Source organism: Mytilus galloprovincialis, chromosome 12, assembly GCF_965363235.1.
Source record: "Mytilus galloprovincialis chromosome 12, xbMytGall1.hap1.1, whole genome shotgun sequence".
Classification (NCBI taxonomy): Eukaryota; Metazoa; Mollusca; class Bivalvia; order Mytilida; family Mytilidae; genus Mytilus; species Mytilus galloprovincialis.
The window spans coordinates 49,118,259-49,138,530 of NC_134849.1; the positions used below are offsets into that span (position 1 = coordinate 49,118,259).

Consider the following 20,272-nt stretch of genomic DNA (forward strand, 5'->3'; position numbering starts at 1 on the left):
AGTTTTATGTCTATATACTCCTTAACATAAAATTATGATGAAGATTACTAAATGCTTAAGGAAGAAAGATGATCAGGAGGATTCATTAATTATACAGAAACACAAAAAATTGTATAGACTATAATAATTATTTCAACCGTATAGAAGATAAATTAGTCTACTGCACTTATATAGTTATACACAACACATTTTAGCCTATTGCAAGGCAAAATTTATGTTCCTATCCAATATACCCTTTATCCCGCGGGGTGGCCTCTTTTACAAGACCTATACCTATTGTATTTATGGTTAACGTGTTCTAAACATTCATGAACTATTTGCCACTGGACCTTAAGCAATCAATTACTATTTCCGTTTATTTCCTTAAATACGGCTTTGAGTATAACAAAGCTGTAAGAGAGATACTAAAGGTTTCACTGGAATTAACACTATGGACAAGTTTTGTTTATTTATTAATAGCGAAAACTCGCTTTCATCCATCGTTTGAAAATAACGTACGTGGCAATTTCAAAGTGCGCCTTCCAAAACGCTATACGTTGGATGGATCGTGGGAATGTGCATTGAAGGTGTCGTTCATACCTGAATTAGAAGCCTAAACGAGACGTATGTTCTTCTGTTCCGATTTCGTGCACCAGGTGTACGTTAGGGAAAATCTCTCCATATTCTCCAGTCGATACGATTAAATGAAGATATCACGGACGTGACGTTTGGGAAACCAGTCTATTTCACGGTAACCAGGAATGAATTGTATCACATCGAATTTGTTTTGAGATACGATCATCTTCAAATATGTCGTCTAAAAGATGACCATGTATTTCTCTTGCTATATTTTTCATTGAAGTGAAGTAAATCTATAAGAGGAAACTACTCACTGTCATTTAGGAACTTACGAGTATGTTTAATTGCAATATTTGCCGTAAAGTGTATGTGTGGCCACACGATCTTCAAAGACATATAAGAAGTAAGCTTTCTTCCGATGAGCCACTATACCACCCAGGTGTTACCCAGCAGCAGCAAAAGCAGCAACAGCAGAAAAAGAAAAAGAAGCAGCAGCAGCAAAAGCAGCAGCAGAAGGCTTTCGTGTTTAGACACCCTTTCACCATGATTGTGTCCGGTCCAACCTCCTGCGGAAAAACTTATCTTATTTTATTTGTTTCAACACATAAAAAAACTATGAAGTCCTAGTCCAGACAGGATCGTTTGGTTGTATAAAAGGTGGCAACCTCTTTACGAGGAAATACAACGAACAGTGCTTCCACGCGTTGAATTCATTCGTGGAATTCCTTTTGATCTCGAAAGGGACGATTTTTTCGATCCCAACATTCGAAACATGATACTATTAGATGACCTCATGTCGACATCGGACAAAGACTCCAGAATAAATGATTTGTTTACGGAAGGGTGTCACCATAGGCATTTATCGGTCGTCGTTTTTAATCAGAATTTTTACTTTGGCAAAGACCCCACCCAGAGACGAAACTGTCATTATCTCATTCTCTTTAATAACCCCATTGATCGACAGCCCATCGTGACTCTTGGCCGACAGATGTATCCTTCTCGAGGGGACTTTTTTCTCCGGAAATTTGAAGAGGCAAAGAGGACACCTTTCGGGTACTTTCTTGTTGACCTAAAAGCTAGAACCCCAGAAGCCTCCAGATTGCACACAGAGGTCTTGCAGGTCGGTCAAGGAGAGACACCAGACGGACAGAGGGATGACGACCGTCTCTCGAATACTTTTGAAGACGATAGTTCGGTCTCATCAGACGAAGATATTGCCGACGAGACAACACATAGTTCGTCAGAGGATGCTGAAACACGGAAAGATCTCATCGCCTGTCAGGATTACGGAGTACTTAGTGTTTGCTCACCTACGTGGATTAGAAGCCCAACGTCAGCAAGGTTGTGGGAATAAAAACGGCATTGCTCTCCCGATGACCGGGAAAGATGTAGAGGATGCTTTGAGTGGATTGCCCGTGACCGTTTGCTGTCAGAAGACTGCCTAGATATGAGCGACAGGCGTAGAAGGTTTGTGGTCAATACGGACAACTGTGATTAAAAGGGGAGTCATTGAGTTGCATTTCATTTCCCCGCATCGGGTCCATCAGAATTTTTCGACTCCTTAGGACGATAACCGGAAAAGTACCAACGCTATTTCAGAAATGTACTCATCGTCAATGGACCGAAATACTGTGTGGTTTGCAATCAAATCCAACCCGATGATTCAGATACATGTGGCCTGTATTGCATTTTTTTACGTCAAATTGAGATGTCGGGACTCGAGATGAAGGACATTATCAACAACTTTTCATCCACTGACACGATTCAGAATGACAGTAAACTCTTAGCTCTATTTGGTTAAATGAAAAATAATGATACAAAAAAAAATAATAATAAAAAAATAAAGAAAAAAAACAGAAGAAAAGAAAAAAAAATCTTAAAACACCTACATGGATGTATAGCATCCACCCTGGAGGGTAGCCTGGTCAAACATTAAGATATAGCGTCCAGGATTTAAGCCCAAATATGGCGTCAGCGTCTCGATGTCCGAGTAACATGGTCCAGCCCGAAGTTTGCGTCTTGATTTCAGGGTCGACTATGGCGTCCGCTTTAAGGCCCAAATATGGCGTCGGCGTCTGTGCCAACTTTCGAATATGGCGTCAGCGTCCGACGTCCACCTTAATTGGGGTCATTCTGTCCCACAAACACTACTGTTGTCTCATTGGCAATCATACAACATCTACTTTTTTATATTATAATATATTATCTATACGTATATATTTTCTATATACGAATTTTACATGTTTAGATGATGCAATGAAAATTCAGAAGATATGTGGTAATATTGCCAATGAGAAACTTATCCACCAAACACAAACGAATGTGAATCAGCCATGAGTTACACATATGTATTCATGTAAAATGCTATTAAAACCCATTCCTGACTAGATGTGACGAAAAACGAAAACTAACAGCCCGATTAATGCTGAAACGATAAACGTTAAATCAATATCAAAGACAGCAACCAATAACAATACAGTGCTCCTATATATCGTCTACCAACAGTATTTGTCTGTACCTACCGTCGGTGGTTAACATACAATATAGTGCTCCTATATACCGTCTATCACCAGTATTTGTCTATACCTACCGTCGGTGATTAAGATACGATATAGTGCTATTATATATACCGTCTATTAAGAGTTTTAGTCTATACCTACTGTTGGTAGTTAACATACAATATAGTGCTCCTATATACCGTCTATCAACATTATTTGTCTATACCTACTGTCGGTAGTTAACATGCAATATAATGCTCCTATATACCGTCTATTATCAGTATTTTTCTAAACCTACCGTCGGTAGTTAACATGCGATATAGTGCTCCTATATACCGTCTACCAACAGTATTTATAATGAAATTCAAAACAGTGTGGCTGTGGCCATTGATTGACACATTAAATTCATCCATTGACTGGGACAATTAAGGTGAACGTTTGTATGTAACTACCACTGCTCACTATGTACTTTTTAAAGACACTTAAACTATGGGGTCACCAAAGGTTCTCAACAACTTAATAAATTAATTCGAAAAACTAATCAGAAATAACACGATGTTTTGATTTATATCAATTATATAAATCAAAACATAAAGGTTATTCCTGATTAATTTTTTGAATTATTTTATAATTAAAGGCGTTAAGAAACCTTTGGTGACCCCACAGTTTAAATGTCTATCGTAGGTACGTCGTGAACAGTGGTCGTTACAGACAAACGTTCATGTAAATTGTCCCAGTCAATGGATGAATTTAATGTGTCAATGAATGGCCACAGCCACACTGTTTTGAATTTCATTCTATCGATACCTACCGTCGGTGGTTAACATACGAATTAGTACTCCTTTACACCGTTTATCAACAGTATTTGTCTATACCTACCGTCGGTGGTTAACATGCAATATAATGCTCATATATACCGTCTATTATCAGTATTTTTCTAAACCTACCGTCGGTAGTTAACATGCGATATAGTGCTCCTATATACCGTCTACCAACAGTATTTATCTATACCTACCGTCGGTACGGGGCGCCGAATGGGACTCTTGTGGTTTTGTACAAAATTCAATTCTGTCATAACAAAATCATTTTTGTCTTACAAAACTATGTGCTACAGACTTGTTTTGTGAGAACTTCAATTTTGTGATGACAAAATTCATTTGTGTAGACAAAATTAATTTTTGTCATGACAAAATTCATATTTGTCATGACAAAAGTCAATTTTGTCTAAAAGGTATGCAAATATAAACATATTTGCATACAAAATTGACTTTTGTTACCTGATATGGAAATTAAATCACAAAAGTCAATTGTGTGAGGTAAGATTCAATTTTGTGAGACAAAATTGACTTTTGTGAGACAAAATTAACTTTTGTGAGACAAAATTGACTTTTGTGAGACAAAATTAATTTTTGTGAGACAAAATTGACTTTTGTGAGACAAAATTCAATTTTGTCAATTTTGTTGAGACAAAAGTCAATTTTGTTAATTTTGTTGAGACAAAAGTCAATTCTGTCAATTTTGTTGAGACAAAAATCAATTTTGTTGAGACAAAAGTCAATTTTGTTAATTTTGTTGAGACAAAAGTCAATTTTGTTAATTTTGTTGAGACAAAAGTCAATTTTGTTAATTTTGTTGAGACAAAAGTCAATTTTGTCAATTTTGTTGAGACAAAAGTCAATTTTGTGATGACAAAATTCATTTTTGTGACGACAAAATTCATTTTTGTGACGACAAAATTGACTTTTATGAGACAAAATTGACTTTCGTGAGACAAAATTGACTTTCGTGAGACAAAAATCAATTTTGTCAATTTTGTTGAGACAAAAGTCAATTTTGTCTCAGAAAAGTCAATTTTGTCAATTTTGTTGAGACAAAAGTCAATTTTGTCAATTTTGTTGAGACAAAAGTCAATTTTGTCAATTTTGTTGAGACAAAATTCAATTTTGTCAATTTTGTTGAGACAAAAGTCAATTTTGTCAATTTTGTTGAGACAAAATTCAATTTTGTCAATTTTGTTGAGACAAAAGTCAATTTTGTCAATTTTGTTGAGACAAAATTCATTTTTGTCAATTTTGTGTAACAAAAGTCGATTTTGTATGCAAATTAGTTCACAGAAACCAAACTAAACTAATTTGAATACAAAATTGACTTTTGTCGCCCAATTTTCAAATTAGGTAACAAAATTCAAGTCTGTGTAACAAAAATGAATTTTGTCATGACAAAAGTGACTTTTGTCCGCTGATAGATAATTTTGTATGACAAAATTTTAAATTTGTAGTATGATACAAATTTTGTTAAACTGAACTTATTTTTGTTGAACAAAAGTCACTTTTGTCCGTACAAAATTGAATTTTGAGTACAAAACCACAAGAGTCCCATTCGGCGCCCCGTAGTCGGTGGTTAACATGCAATACAGTACTCCTATTTACCGTATATCAACAGTATTTGTCTATACCTACCGTCGGTGGTTAACATACAATATAGTGCTCCTATATACCGTCTATCAACAGTATGTGTCTATACCTACCGTCGGTAGTTAACATACAATATAGAGCTCCTATATACCGTCTATCAACAGTATTTGTCTATACCTACTGTCGGTAGTTAACATACAGTATAGTGCTCCTATACACCGTATATCAACAGTATTTGTCTGTACCTACCGTCGATGGTTAACATACAATACAGTGCTCCATTACACAGTCTATTGACAGTTGTCTATACCAGTCGGAAACCAGGTTGAAATAAAACAAAAGAATCGAAGCTCTCTATTAGAGAAGGCGATAAATGTTTACTGTATTGTTTACTATAGTGACAAATTTTTAAAAAGTTAATAGAAACAAACAAAACTGCAATTTTCTTCTCAATTACGAGGTGTTTTATTTCAAAAACACCATTTGCATAAGTGTTCAATTTATCTAGTACATAGTTAAGCAGAACAATTAGATATCAAGTCGACGACATGGGTATCTTTCCAGTTGGATGACAAAAATGCATAACCTCCGATTTTTTTGAAAAAATTACCACGGACGGAAAAGATATCAATCTATTAGTTCAGTAATTTTCGTGTCTGCCCTTCCATTATGTGACTGAAGAAAAAATTCAAAAAAATAGGTAACAATTGTATCGAAAAGAGAAAATTGAGTGCACCTTTTTATGTTAGGACGTGTTTGAGTTGAGTATTTTGTCTTGATATCGTTCAAAGTAAGAATATTTCATACATTGTCTCGCTTCAGATTCTATCATTTTTATATATTAAAGCTACAGGTTGACTTTATAACACAAAAAATAACAGTACTAAAAGATGAAATATATGGGTCAAGTGAAATACCTATCTAATGAGTCACAAAAACAGGGAAGGTGTGTTCGAATAGCTATTTTTTTAATGAAAGTACTTGACGACAGTCTTACAAGTTGGATGATGAAAATGCATATCTTCGAAAAATTCTAATTTTTTGTGTGTGATAACTAGGGTTTATAGTCTTCAACCACTAAAAAAATCTAGTCTGCCCTTCCACGAAATATTTTATTAGATTTTTTTTAAATGTTTATGATTTTTCGAAAATTCCACCTAACAACCGATCAGACAATAGTTTAAAGTTGAATCAATGCAGACAATATCATTAACTGATGCTCATTAGCTAGTTGATACACTTGTCTTTTAAAATATAACTGACATATAAGGATCGTATTGGTGCAATGTGGATAAATTTATCGGTTTCCAAGAGCAAAATTGGTAGCGCGTCATCGCTACAATAGCTTCCATTTTTACGATTGTGAAAATGAACTGGCGTAATGGGGAGATAATTTTGACGAAGTAGGATCCTGACTGATACCTACCGTCGGTGATTAAAATGCAATATAGTGCTCCTATATACCGTCTACCAACAGTATTTATCTATACCTACCGTCGGTGGTTAACATGCAATACAGTACTCCTATTCACCGTATATCAACAGTATATGTCTATACCTACCGTCGGTGGTTAACATACAATATAGTGCTCCTATATAACGTCTATCAACAGTATTTGTCTATACCTACTGTCGGTAGTTAACATACAATATAGTGCTCCTATATACCGTCTATCAATAGTATGTGTCTATACCTACTGTCGGTAGTTAACATACAATATAGTGCTCCTATATACCGTCTACAACAGTATTTGTCTATACCTACTGTAGGTAGTTAACATACAATATAGTGCTCCTATATACCGTCTATCAACAGTATTTGTCTATACCTACTGCCGGTAGTTAACATACAATATTGTGCTCCTATATACAGTTTATCAACAGTATTTGTCTATACCTACCGTCGATAGTTAACATACAATATAGTGCTTCTATACACCGTATATCAACAGTATTTGTCTGTACCTACCGTCGTTAGTTAACATACAATATAGAGCTCCTATATACCGTCTATCAACAGTATTTGTCTATACCTACTGTCGGTAGTTAACATACAGTATAGTGCTCCTATACACCGTATATCAACAGTATTTGTCTGTACCTACCGTCGGTGGTTAACATACAATACAGTGCTCCATTACACAGTCTATTGACAGTTGTCTATACCTACCGTCGGTGATTAACATGCAAAATAGTGCTCCTATATACCGTCTATCAACAGAATTTATCTATACCTACCGTCGGTGATTAACATGCAATAAAATGCTCCTACATACCGTCTATTATTATTTTTTTTCTAAACCTACCGTCGGTAGTTAACATGCGATATAGTGCTCCTATATACCGTTTACCAACAGTATTTATCTATACCTACCGTCGGTAGTTAACATACAATATAGTGCTCCTATATACAGTCTATCAACAGTATTTGTCTATACCTACTGTCGGTAGTTAACATACAATATAGTGCTCCTATATACCGTCTATCACCAGTATTTGTCTATACCTACTGTCGGTAGTTAACATACAATATAGTGCTCCTATATACCGTCTATCAACAGTATTTGTCTATACCTACAGTCGATGATTAACATCAATAAAGTGCTATTATATATACCGTCTATCAAGAGTTTTAGTCTATACCTACTGTTGGTAGTTAACATACAATATAGTGCTCCTATATACCGTCTATCAACAGTATTTGTTTATATCTACCGTCGGTGGTTAATATACAATATAGTGCTCCTATATACCGTCTATCAAGAGTTTTAGTCTATACCTACTGTTGGTAGTTAACGTACAATGTAGTGCTCCTATATACCGTCTATCAACAGAATTTGTCTATATCTACCGTCGGTGGTTAACATACAATATAGTGCTCCTATATACCGTCTATCAATAGTATTTGTCTATACGTACTGTCGGTAGTTAACATACAATATAGTGCTCCTATATACCGTCTATCAACAGTATTTGTCTCATACCTACCGTCGATGATTAACATCAATAAAGTGCTATTATATATACCGTCTATCAAGAGTTTTAGTCTATACCTACTGTCGGTAGTTAACATACAATATAGTGCTCCTATATACCGTCTATCAACAGTATGTGTCTATACCTACCGTCGGTAGTTAACATACAATATAGAGCTCCTATATACCGTCTATCAACAGTATTAGTCTATACCTACTGTCGGTAGTTAACATACAATATAGTGCTCTTATATACCGTCTATCAACAGTATTTGTCTATACCTACTGTCGGTAGTTAACATACAATATAGTGCTCCTATATACAGTCTATCAACAGTATTTGTCTAATAGCTACTGTCGGTAGTTAACATACAATATAGTGCTCCTATATACCGTCTATCAACAGTATGTGTCTATACCTACCGTCGGTAGTTAACATACAATATAGAGCTCTTATATACCGTCTATCAACAGTATTTGTCTATACCTACTGTCGGTAGTTAACATACAGTATAGTGCTCCTATACACCGTATATCAACAGTATTTGACTGTACCTACCGTCGGTGGTTAACATACAATACAGTGCTCCATTACACAGTCTATTGACAGTTGTCTATACCGACCGTCGGTGATTAACATGCAATATAGTGCTCCTATATATCGTCTATCAACAGAATTTATCTATACATTTTTTTACCTACCTTCGGTGATTAACATGCAATAAAATGCTCCTATATACCGTCTATTATTTTTTTTTTCTGAACCTACCGTCGGTAGTTAACATGCGATATAGTGCTCCTATATACCGTCTACCAACAGTAGTTATCTATACCTACCGTCGGTAGTTAACATACAATATAGTGCTCCTATATACAGTCTATCAACAGTATTTGTCTATACCTACTGTCGGTAGTTAACATACAATATAGTGTTCCTATATACCGTCTATCACCAGTATTTGTCTATACCTACTGCCGGTAGTTAACATACAATATTGTGCTCCTATATACAGTTTATCAACAGTATTTGTCTATACCTACCGTCGATAGTTAACATACAATATAGTGCTTCTATACACCGTATATCAACAGTATTTGTCTGTACCTACCGTCGTTAGTTAACATACAATATAGAGCTCCTATATACCGTCTATCAACAGTATTTGTCTATACCTACTGTCGGTAGTTAACATACAGTATAGTGCTCCTATACACCGTATATCAACAGTATTTGTCTGTACCTACCGTCGGTGGTTAACATACAATACAGTGCTCCATTACACAGTCTATTGACAGTTGTCTATACCTACCGTCGGTGATTAACATGCAAAATAGTGCTCCTATATACCGTCTATCAACAGAATTTATCTATACCTACCGTCGGTGATTAACATGCAATAAAATGCTCCTATATACCGTCTATTATTATTTTTTTTCTAAACCTACCGTCGGTAGTTAACATGCGATATAGTGCTCCTATATACCGTTTACCAACAGTATTTATCTATACCTACCGTCGGTAGTTAACATACAATATAGTGCTCCTATATACAGTCTATCAACAGTATTTGTCTATACCTACTGTCGGTAGTTAACATACAATATAGTGCTCCTATATACCGTCTATCACCAGTATTTGTCTATACCTACTGTCGGTAGTTAACATACAATATAGTGCTCCTATATACCGTCTATCAACAGTATTTGTCTATACCTACAGTCGATGATTAACATCAATAAAGTGCTATTATATATACCGTCTATCAAGAGTTTTAGTCTATACCTACTGTTGGTAGTTAACATACAATATAGTGCTCCTATATACCGTCTATCAACAGTATTTGTTTATATCTACCGTCGGTGGTTAACATACAATATAGTGCTCCTATATACCGTCTATCAAGAGTTTTAGTCTATACCTACTGTTGGTAGTTAACGTACAATGTAGTGCTCCTATATACCGTCTATCAACAGAATTTGTCTATATCTACCGTCGGTGGTTAACATACAATATAGTGCTCCTATATACCGTCTATCAATAGTATTTGTCTATACGTACTGTCGGTAGTTAACATACAATATAGTGCTCCTATATACCGTCTATCAACAGTATTTGTCTCATACCTACCGTCGATGATTAACATCAATAAAGTGCTATTATATATACCGTCTATCAAGAGTTTTAGTCTATACCTACTGTCGGTAGTTAACATACAATATAGTGCTCCTATATACCGTCTATCAACAGTATGTGTCTATACCTACCGTCGGTAGTTAACATACAATATAGAGCTCATATATACCGTCTATCAACAGTATTAGTCTATACCTACTGTCGGTAGTTAACATACAATATAGTGCTCCTATATACCGTCTATCAACAGTATTTGTCTATACCTACTGTCGGTAGTTAACATACAATATAGTGCTCCTATATACAGTCTATCAACAGTATTTGTCTAATAGCTACTGTCGGTAGTTAACATACAATATAGTGCTCCTATATACCGTCTATCAACAGTATGTGTCTATACCTACCGTCGGTAGTCAACATACAATATAGAGCTCCTATATACCGTCTATCAACAGTATTTGTCTATACCTACTGTCGGTAGTTAACATACAGTATAGTGCTCCTATACACCGTATATCAACAGTATTTGACTGTACCTACCGTCGGTGGTTAACATACAATACAGTGCTCCATTACACAGTCTATTGACAGTTGTCTATACCGACCGTCGGTGATTAACATGCAATATAGTGCTCCTATATATCGTCTATCAACAGAATTTATCTATACATTTTTTTACCTACCTTCGGTGATTAACATGCAATAAAATGCTCCTATATACCGTCTATTTTTTTTTTTTTCTAAACCTACCGTCGGTAGTTAACATGCGATATAGTGCTCCTATATACCGTCTACCAACAGTAGTTATCTATACCTACCGTCGGTAGTTAACATACAATATAGTGCTCCTATATACAGTCTATCAACAGTATTTGTCTATACCTACTGTCTGTAGTTAACATACAATATAGTGCTCCTATATACCGTCTATCACCAGTATTTGTCTATACCTACTGCCGGTAGTTAACATACAATATTGTGCTCCTATATACAGTTTATCAACAGTATTTGTCTATACCTACCGTCGATAGTTAACATACAATATAGTGCTTCTATACACAGTATATCAACAGTATTTGTCTGTACCTACCGTCGTTAGTTAACATACAATATAGAGCTCCTATATACCGTCTATCAACAGTATTTGTCTATACCTACTGTCGGTAGTTAACATACAGTATAGTGCTCCTATACACCGTATATCAACAGTATTTGTCTGTACCTACCGTCGGTGGTTAACATACAATACAGTGCTCCATTACACAGTCTATTGACAGTTGTCTATACCTACCGTCGGTGATTAACATGCAAAATAGTGCTCCTATATACCGTCTATCAACAGAATTTATCTATACCTACCGTCGGTGATTAACATGCAATAAAATGCTCCTATATACCGTCTATTATTATTTTTTTTCTAAACCTACCGTCGGTAGTTAACATGCGATATAGTGCTCCTATATACCGTTTACCAACAGTATTTATCTATACCTACCGTCGGTAGTTAACATACAATATAGTGCTCCTATATACAGTCTATCAACAGTATTTGTCTATACCTACTGTCGGTAGTTAACATACAATATAGTGCTCCTATATACCGTCTATCACCAGTATTTGTCTATACCTACTGTCGGTAGTTAACATACAATATAGTGCTCCTATATACCGTCTATCAACAGTATTTGTCTATACCTACAGTCGATGATTAACATCAATAAAGTGCTATTATATATACCGTCTATCAAGAGTTTTAGTCTATACCTACTGTTGGTAGTTAACATACAATATAGTGCTCCTATATACCGTCTATCAACAGTATTTGTCTATACCTACTGTCTGTAGTTAACATACAATATAGTGCTCCTATATACCGTCTATCACCAGTATTTGTCTATACCTACTGCCGGTAGTTAACATACAATATTGTGCTCCTATATACAGTTTATCAACAGTATTTGTCTATACCTACCGTCGATAGTTAACATACAATATAGTGCTTCTATACACAGTATATCAACAGTATTTGTCTGTACCTACCGTCGTTAGTTAACATACAATATAGAGCTCCTATATACCGTCTATCAACAGTATTTGTCTATACCTACTGTCGGTAGTTAACATACAGTATAGTGCTCCTATACACCGTATATCAACAGTATTTGTCTGTACCTACCGTCGGTGGTTAACATACAATACAGTGCTCCATTACACAGTCTATTGACAGTTGTCTATACCTACCGTCGGTGATTAACATGCAAAATAGTGCTCCTATATACCGTCTATCAACAGAATTTATCTATACCTACCGTCGGTGATTAACATGCAATAAAATGCTCCTATATACCGTCTATTATTATTTTTTTTCTAAACCTACCGTCGGTAGTTAACATGCGATATAGTGCTCCTATATACCGTTTACCAACAGTATTTATCTATACCTACCGTCGGTAGTTAACATACAATATAGTGCTCCTATATACAGTCTATCAACAGTATTTGTCTATACCTACTGTCGGTAGTTAACATACAATATAGTGCTCCTATATACCGTCTATCACCAGTATTTGTCTATACCTACTGTCGGTAGTTAACATACAATATAGTGCTCCTATATACCGTCTATCAACAGTATTTGTCTATACCTACAGTCGATGATTAACATCAATAAAGTGCTATTATATATACCGTCTATCAAGAGTTTTAGTCTATACCTACTGTTGGTAGTTAACATACAATATAGTGCTCCTATATACCGTCTATCAACAGTATTTGTTTATATCTACCGTCGGTGGTTAACATACAATATAGTGCTCCTATATACCGTCTATCAAGAGTTTTAGTCTATACCTACTGTTGGTAGTTAACGTACAATGTAGTGCTCCTATATACCGTCTATCAACAGAATTTGTCTATATCTACCGTCGGTGGTTAACATACAATATAGTGCTCCTATATACCGTCTATCAATAGTATTTGTCTATACCTACTGTCGGTAGTTAACATACAATATAGTGCTCCTATATACCGTCTATCAACAGTATTTGTCTCATACCTACCGTCGATGATTAACATCAATAAAGTGCTATTATATATACCGTCTATCAAGAGTTTTAGTCTATACCTACTGTCGGTAGTTAACATACAATATAGTGCTCCTATATACCGTCTATCAACAGTATGTGTCTATACCTACCGTCGGTAGTTAACATACAATATAGAGCTCCTATATACCGTCTATCAACAGTATTAGTCTATACCTACTGTCGGTAGTTAACATACAATATAGTGCTCCTATATACCGTCTATCAACAGTATTTGTCTATACCTACTGTCGGTAGTTAACATACAATATAGTGCTCCTATATACAGTCTATCAACAGTATTTGTCTAATAGCTACTGTCGGTAGTTAACATACAATATAGTGCTCCTATATACCGTCTATCAACAGTATGTGTCTATACCTACCGTCGGTAGTTAACATACAATATAGAGCTCCTATATACCGTCTATCAACAGTATTTGTCTATACCTACTGTCGGTAGTTAACATACAGTATAGTGCTCCTATACACCGTATATCAACAGTATTTGACTGTACCTACCGTCGGTGGTTAACATACAATACAGTGCTCCATTACACAGTCTATTGACAGTTGTCTATACCTACCGTCGGTGATTAACATGCAATATAGTGCTCCTATATACCGTCTATCAACAGAATTTATCTATACATTTTTTACCTACCTTCGGTGATTAACATGCAATAAAATGCTCCTATATACCGTCTATTATTTTTTTTTTTCTAAACCTACCGTCGGTAGTTAACATGCGATATAGTGCTCCTATATACCGTCTACCAACAGTAGTCATCTATACCTACCGTCGGTAGTTAACATACAATATAGTGCTCTTATATACAGTCTATCAACAGTATTTGTCTATACCTACTGTCGGTAGTTAACATACAATATAGTGCTCCTTTATACCGTCTATCACCAGTATTTGTCTATACCTACTGTCGGTAGTTAACATACAATATAGTGCTCCTATATACCGTCTATCACCAGTATTTGTCTATACCTACTGTCGGTAGTTAACATACAATATAGTGCTCCTATATACCGTCTATCAACAGTATTTGTCTATACCTACCGTCGATGATTAACATCAATAAAGTGCTATTATATATACCGCCTATCAAGAGTTTTAGTCTATACCTACTGTCGGTAGTTAACATATAATATAGTGCTCCTATATACCGTCTATCAACAGTATTTGTTTATATCTACCGTCGATGGTTAACATACAATATAGTGCTCCTATAAACCGTCTATTAACAGTATTTGTCTATACCTACTGTCGGTAGTTAACATACAATATAGTGCTCATATATACCGTATATCAACAGTATTAGTCTATACCTACTGTCGGTAGTTAACATACAATATAGTGCTCATATATACCGTCTATCAACAGTATTTGTCTATACCTACCGTCGGTGGTTAACATACAATATAGTGCTCCTATAAACCGTCTATTAACAGTATTTGTCTATACCTACTGTCGGTAGTTAACATACAATATAGTGCTCCTATATACAGTCTATCAACAGTATTTGTGTATACCTACTGTCGGTAGTTAACATACAATATAGTGCTCATATATACCGTCTATCACCAGTATTTGTCTATACCTACTGTTGGTAGTTAACATACAATATAGTGTTCCTTTATACCGTCTATCAACAGTATTTGTCTATACCTACTGTCGGAAGGTAACATACAATATAGTGCACCTATATACCGTCTATCTACAGTATTTGTCTTTACCTACCGTCGGTGGTTAACATACAATATAGTGCTCCTATATACCGTCTATCAGCAGTATTTGTCTATACCTACTGTCGGTAGTGAACATACAATATAGTGCTCCTATATACAGTCTATCAACAGTATTTGTGTATACCTACTGTCGGTAGTTAACATACAATATAGTGCTCATATATACCGTCTATCACCAGTATTTGTCTATACCTACTGTTGGTAGTTAACATACAATATAGTGTTCCTTTATACCGTCTATCAACAGTATTTGTCTATACCTACTGTCGGAAGGTAACATACAATATAGTGCACCTATATACCGTCTATCAACAGTATTTGTCTTTACCTACCGTCGGTGGTTAACATACAATATAGTGCTCCTATATACCGTCTATCAGCAGTATTTGTCTATACCTACCGTCGGTGGTTAACATACAATATAGTGCTCCTATATACCGTCTATCAACCGTATTTGTCTATACCTACCGGCGGTTGTTATCAAAACAAACTATTTTCAATCGACAGTCCAAAGTTTCGTATCTATACTTCACTCTGAAGGACCGATGACATTTATTTGACCAGTAACATTCCCTATTGTATTCATTATTTAGTTTTCTCCCTGAACTTGTCTGAAATATTTGCGGCTGTACTGATGGCAAACAACAATCAATCAATTTCTTAAAGTACTTCTTAATCTAAATAATATATTATTTTTTAATCTAACCAGTAATATGTGATCGGTGAATGTACGTATGACAATTACGCTAATTTTGAAAAAAGCATATTTTTTTTCATTTGCGCACATTGACATTTTTTAGTTTGCGCCAAATTGATTCGAAAGGTTAGGTCTGATAAATTTAGATGATAAAATTAAACTTGTTTAACCAAACGCAGCAATTCAATGAACACAAGCTACAATATAGATAAATGTGTATATAAACACATGTTGAGCTCATGGGTATCATCATTTAATCACACTTCTGGTACCCGAACATTTACTTTCATATATGGAACCGATGCCATTAAGAAAAAAACAGGCTTTAACCTATAAAAATTTTAATAAAAAAGGGGATGCTTTATTGTAGGGAAGATATCACAAGGTTGCAGTTCAACAGAAGTGTTGCATGACAATACTCAGTTAAAAAAGATTTGTGCATATGCAAATGTGCTTTTTATGTCAAACTGTTACAATCTTATTTTATAAAGTGCTACTTCAAGTGTGATGTACACTTGCAATAAACTTATCCTGCTTTCAATCCTCCTCCTCCTCCTCCTCCCCGTCACGTGTGAGCAAGTGGCAGGTGGCAAAAGGCCAGAAGGAATATTTTTGTTATTATATAAATAAATTCTATACATCTTATATGCCTCATGACTTGTGTTTACCTGTTAATTTGTGCAAATGAAGAAAATAAATTTGGCGCAAAGAAATAAAAAAAAAATAGGCGCTAATTAAGTGCAGATTGGCGCAAATGGAAAAAGCCGAAGCAAATATAATCTTTTCTCGTATCAAGATTTCAAGATGTTATTCATAACCTCAGACACATACTTGTGTACAAGAGGACAATGATATATACAACCATATTAAGATAATACATAGCGAGACAGGACAAACGAAACACAAATACATAGTATAATTTAAAAGACAATTGGTATAATTAGATTAAGTATTTTATGATTTTCTTCACGAAAATTGATAATTTCCTTTGAACTTGTACGTTACATATAGACAACAAGCCAGTGAATTTCTTCTTGCTTGGATTCACACTGAAAAAAATACCTAGTAAATATTACTAGTTTGGCTAGTACTTCATTAAAAGTCCCTAGTAGATTATCAAACAACTAATTAGACTAGTATGTTTACTATCGTGGATGCATCGTATTACCAGGAACCAGCTGTGCAACTGATAACAGGATTTCCCGCCGGACGATATCATATTCGCGTGGCCAAGTTCTGTTGTACATGAAGTGATGGCCGCAATCAAACGAATAAAGATCCTGAGTGATTTTTGGCCTAATTCATTGAAAAGCTGTAAGTATTTTAACTAATTTGTGTTTTATTTTATCGTCTTAACTTGTTTACACAAAAGAATCACATAATCTCGCCTTTCACGTAAAATAAAATGTACTACAGAAGATGGTCAAGATAACCTTGTGACACGTGGAACAAACTTTATCTATTTAAGTTAGGATTTACAAGATTTAGATTTCGTTATTCTAATATTAACACCTTTTCTTCTTTTTTAATACGAAAACTAATTAATAATCCTTCTATTTCACCACAGAAAACCGTAACTTAAATCCGAAACGTTTTATGATTATATAATTAAAGTGCGCCTCGTTATGAAATTAATATGGCTGCGCCCATGTAGTGAAAAAATATGAACCTGCCAAAACTAACACAGTCAATACATGGTATATTTTCAATATTTTCACATCAAATATGAAATTGAGAAACATTTGAAAGCACCACAGAATTTACTTGATGACATACATCAATGTACATGCACCATGTAGGTGTACACTTGCATCTTGACTCTGAGTGCACAAATGCATTCTAATTTCAAACAAGTAATAGCTTTTCTAAAAAGCTAGCCGTCTCTTAGCTTCAGGATGAAAGTAGAAAGTGTTAAAATTCATAAAGGCTAAATACAATTTTTCCTAATTTACTAATGTTTTTTGGGATAATTTACCAACACTGGATTAGAAAGGGTGGTGCCTTAACTGTTTTTTTAATTAAATATGAAAATATTTATAAAAGTATATTTTAAACATGGCTCTGGGATAATTATTGTTTTTGCCAGTATTTTAACTCTCTGTATAGAGTATAATTGCAGATTTAATATTAATGCATACATATTACAATCGTTAATGTCTTACTTGAAATACTTGTATGAAATTGCATTAAAAAGCTACATGTATAAAAAAAAAAGCACGTAAATGTTCAGTGTGTATCTATATATGTCTGACATGATGACTCACCTATCACACATAAGAAACAAAGTGAAATATAGTCTTTTAAATACTATGTATTAGTAGAAATTGACAGTAGAGTTCTAGTTAATCTATATTAATTAATATTGACAACACTACATGTAGTTTTATTATGGATTTTTGTATAGTTTCAGGTTCTGAAAAAATCACAGGGGATGATAAATTTAGACAAGAAGGATCGACCACCAACATGCTACACTTACTGGAACTTGAAAAACCTGCAATTCACAATAACAAGCCAAAGACTAGTATTACCGTACAAAGTGGTTGAGGGTATGGTCCCAGCTATCCAAACCTGACAAATTATTGGTAACAAGCAATCTTTACCAAAAAGGAACATCAAGCCGACACGCTTTGCAGACGTTGAAAGTGATAATTTATAAATTTGGTTAAGGCTATTGAAATAACAAACTGTGAAAACGAACAATTTAAAAACACATTCTTCGTCAAAACTGTGATTCATTGAAAGAAGACGTAGTGTGCGCCAAGTCAGTGGAGAGCTTCAAAACAGCTCACCAAGGCCGTCAATAGGAGTCCGCTCTCCCGTCAAGTTCAAGCCAGAATTGGGACCTTCGATGTAACAATGCAGATACATTTAGCATGAAAAGTTTTATATAATGAACATTTATATTTATATCTATTGATGTTTCAGTACAAGTATGATTATTTGTTTTTGTTGTGATCTATGACATACATGTATAGTATAAACAATTTTGAGAAAGTGTTATCTGTATACATGACAGTTCCGTGAAAATGTTAACCAACTTTTGTGTCAACTTATTCATTCATCTAAAAACTGATACAAGCCAATATTAGAATTCAATAGATTAAGACTATCAAATCAGTTTTGACCTAGGCCTGTTCAAGTTTATTAAGGTTAAAATAAGATAAAACAAAGTTTCATAATATAAAATATCAATGTAGGAGCAAACGGTGAAAATGATTTAGATCCTAGTGCAATATGAGATGGGTGACATGTATTTAGATCCTGGTGCTCTAGAGGGGTGACATTGAGTTGGATCTGTTTGCTCAAACTAATATTTACAGTGCTTTAAAAAATGATAAGTGATCATGCTTTATAAAGTTATAAACTGTTAGGTACAATCTGTATACTTCCTGACAATTTTATTTTTACTTTTAAGTGTTTTGAAATGTAAACTTTGAAGTAGGAAAACATAAAATAACTGATCAGTCTTACTTTGTTCTTTTTTTTTAAAATAAATATTCGAGGGAGAGTTTATTTATTTTGGTTTTGCAGGGAGAGCTGATTGATTTAAACAGGGGCCGTGCAATAACTAGATGGGTTATAATTTATTAAATTGACGTTTTAAATGTTTTTCATCGAAATAACTTTAGAATTGTAAACTGAATATTCTAAATACATGTATGAAATATTGTTAATATTGATTAGGGTACAGCTTATTAATGGTTTTGAAACATGAATTTAAATGGTTAATTTGAAGTAAATTGAGAACATGTTACCTATTTGTTTGTTGTTGGTTGGACACCTTTTTCTATACTTGAAATTAACTACTTTGTATTGTCTACTCAAATGTATTTTACAGTTCTGATGTTATGCATCTTATGTAAATAAAATATGTAGGATTTATCTTTAAAATTATTTTGCTGAACCTCACACACTGACAAATTTAGTTAGGTAGCTGTAAAGCTTTCAGGCCTAACATGGCGAAATGTAAGTGAAAATGTGTGAAAGAGAAAACAACAAGAACAAGGAGTGAAAAGAAATAGTTTTGTCTTTATTGACATTGAAGGTCAATTATCACTACAGATGCAACAAATTTTTATCTGCATTCATTGGCAACCAAAGTATACATTGTATTAAGTCAATTCATATTGAGGATATTGTGACCTATTG

The 20,272-nt window shown here is 34.6% G+C and overlaps 1 long non-coding RNA gene across 1 annotated transcript; it reads left to right on the plus strand.

Moving 5' to 3' along the window:
• The first annotated feature begins 17,172 nt into the window (after positions 1-17,172).
• Positions 17,173-20,005, plus strand: LOC143054071 (uncharacterized). The gene is made up of 2 exons (XR_012971557.1): positions 17,173-17,434; positions 18,531-20,005. It is a non-coding gene; the product is annotated as an uncharacterized LOC143054071 (long non-coding RNA).
• The last annotated feature ends 267 nt before the right edge of the window (positions 20,006-20,272 follow it).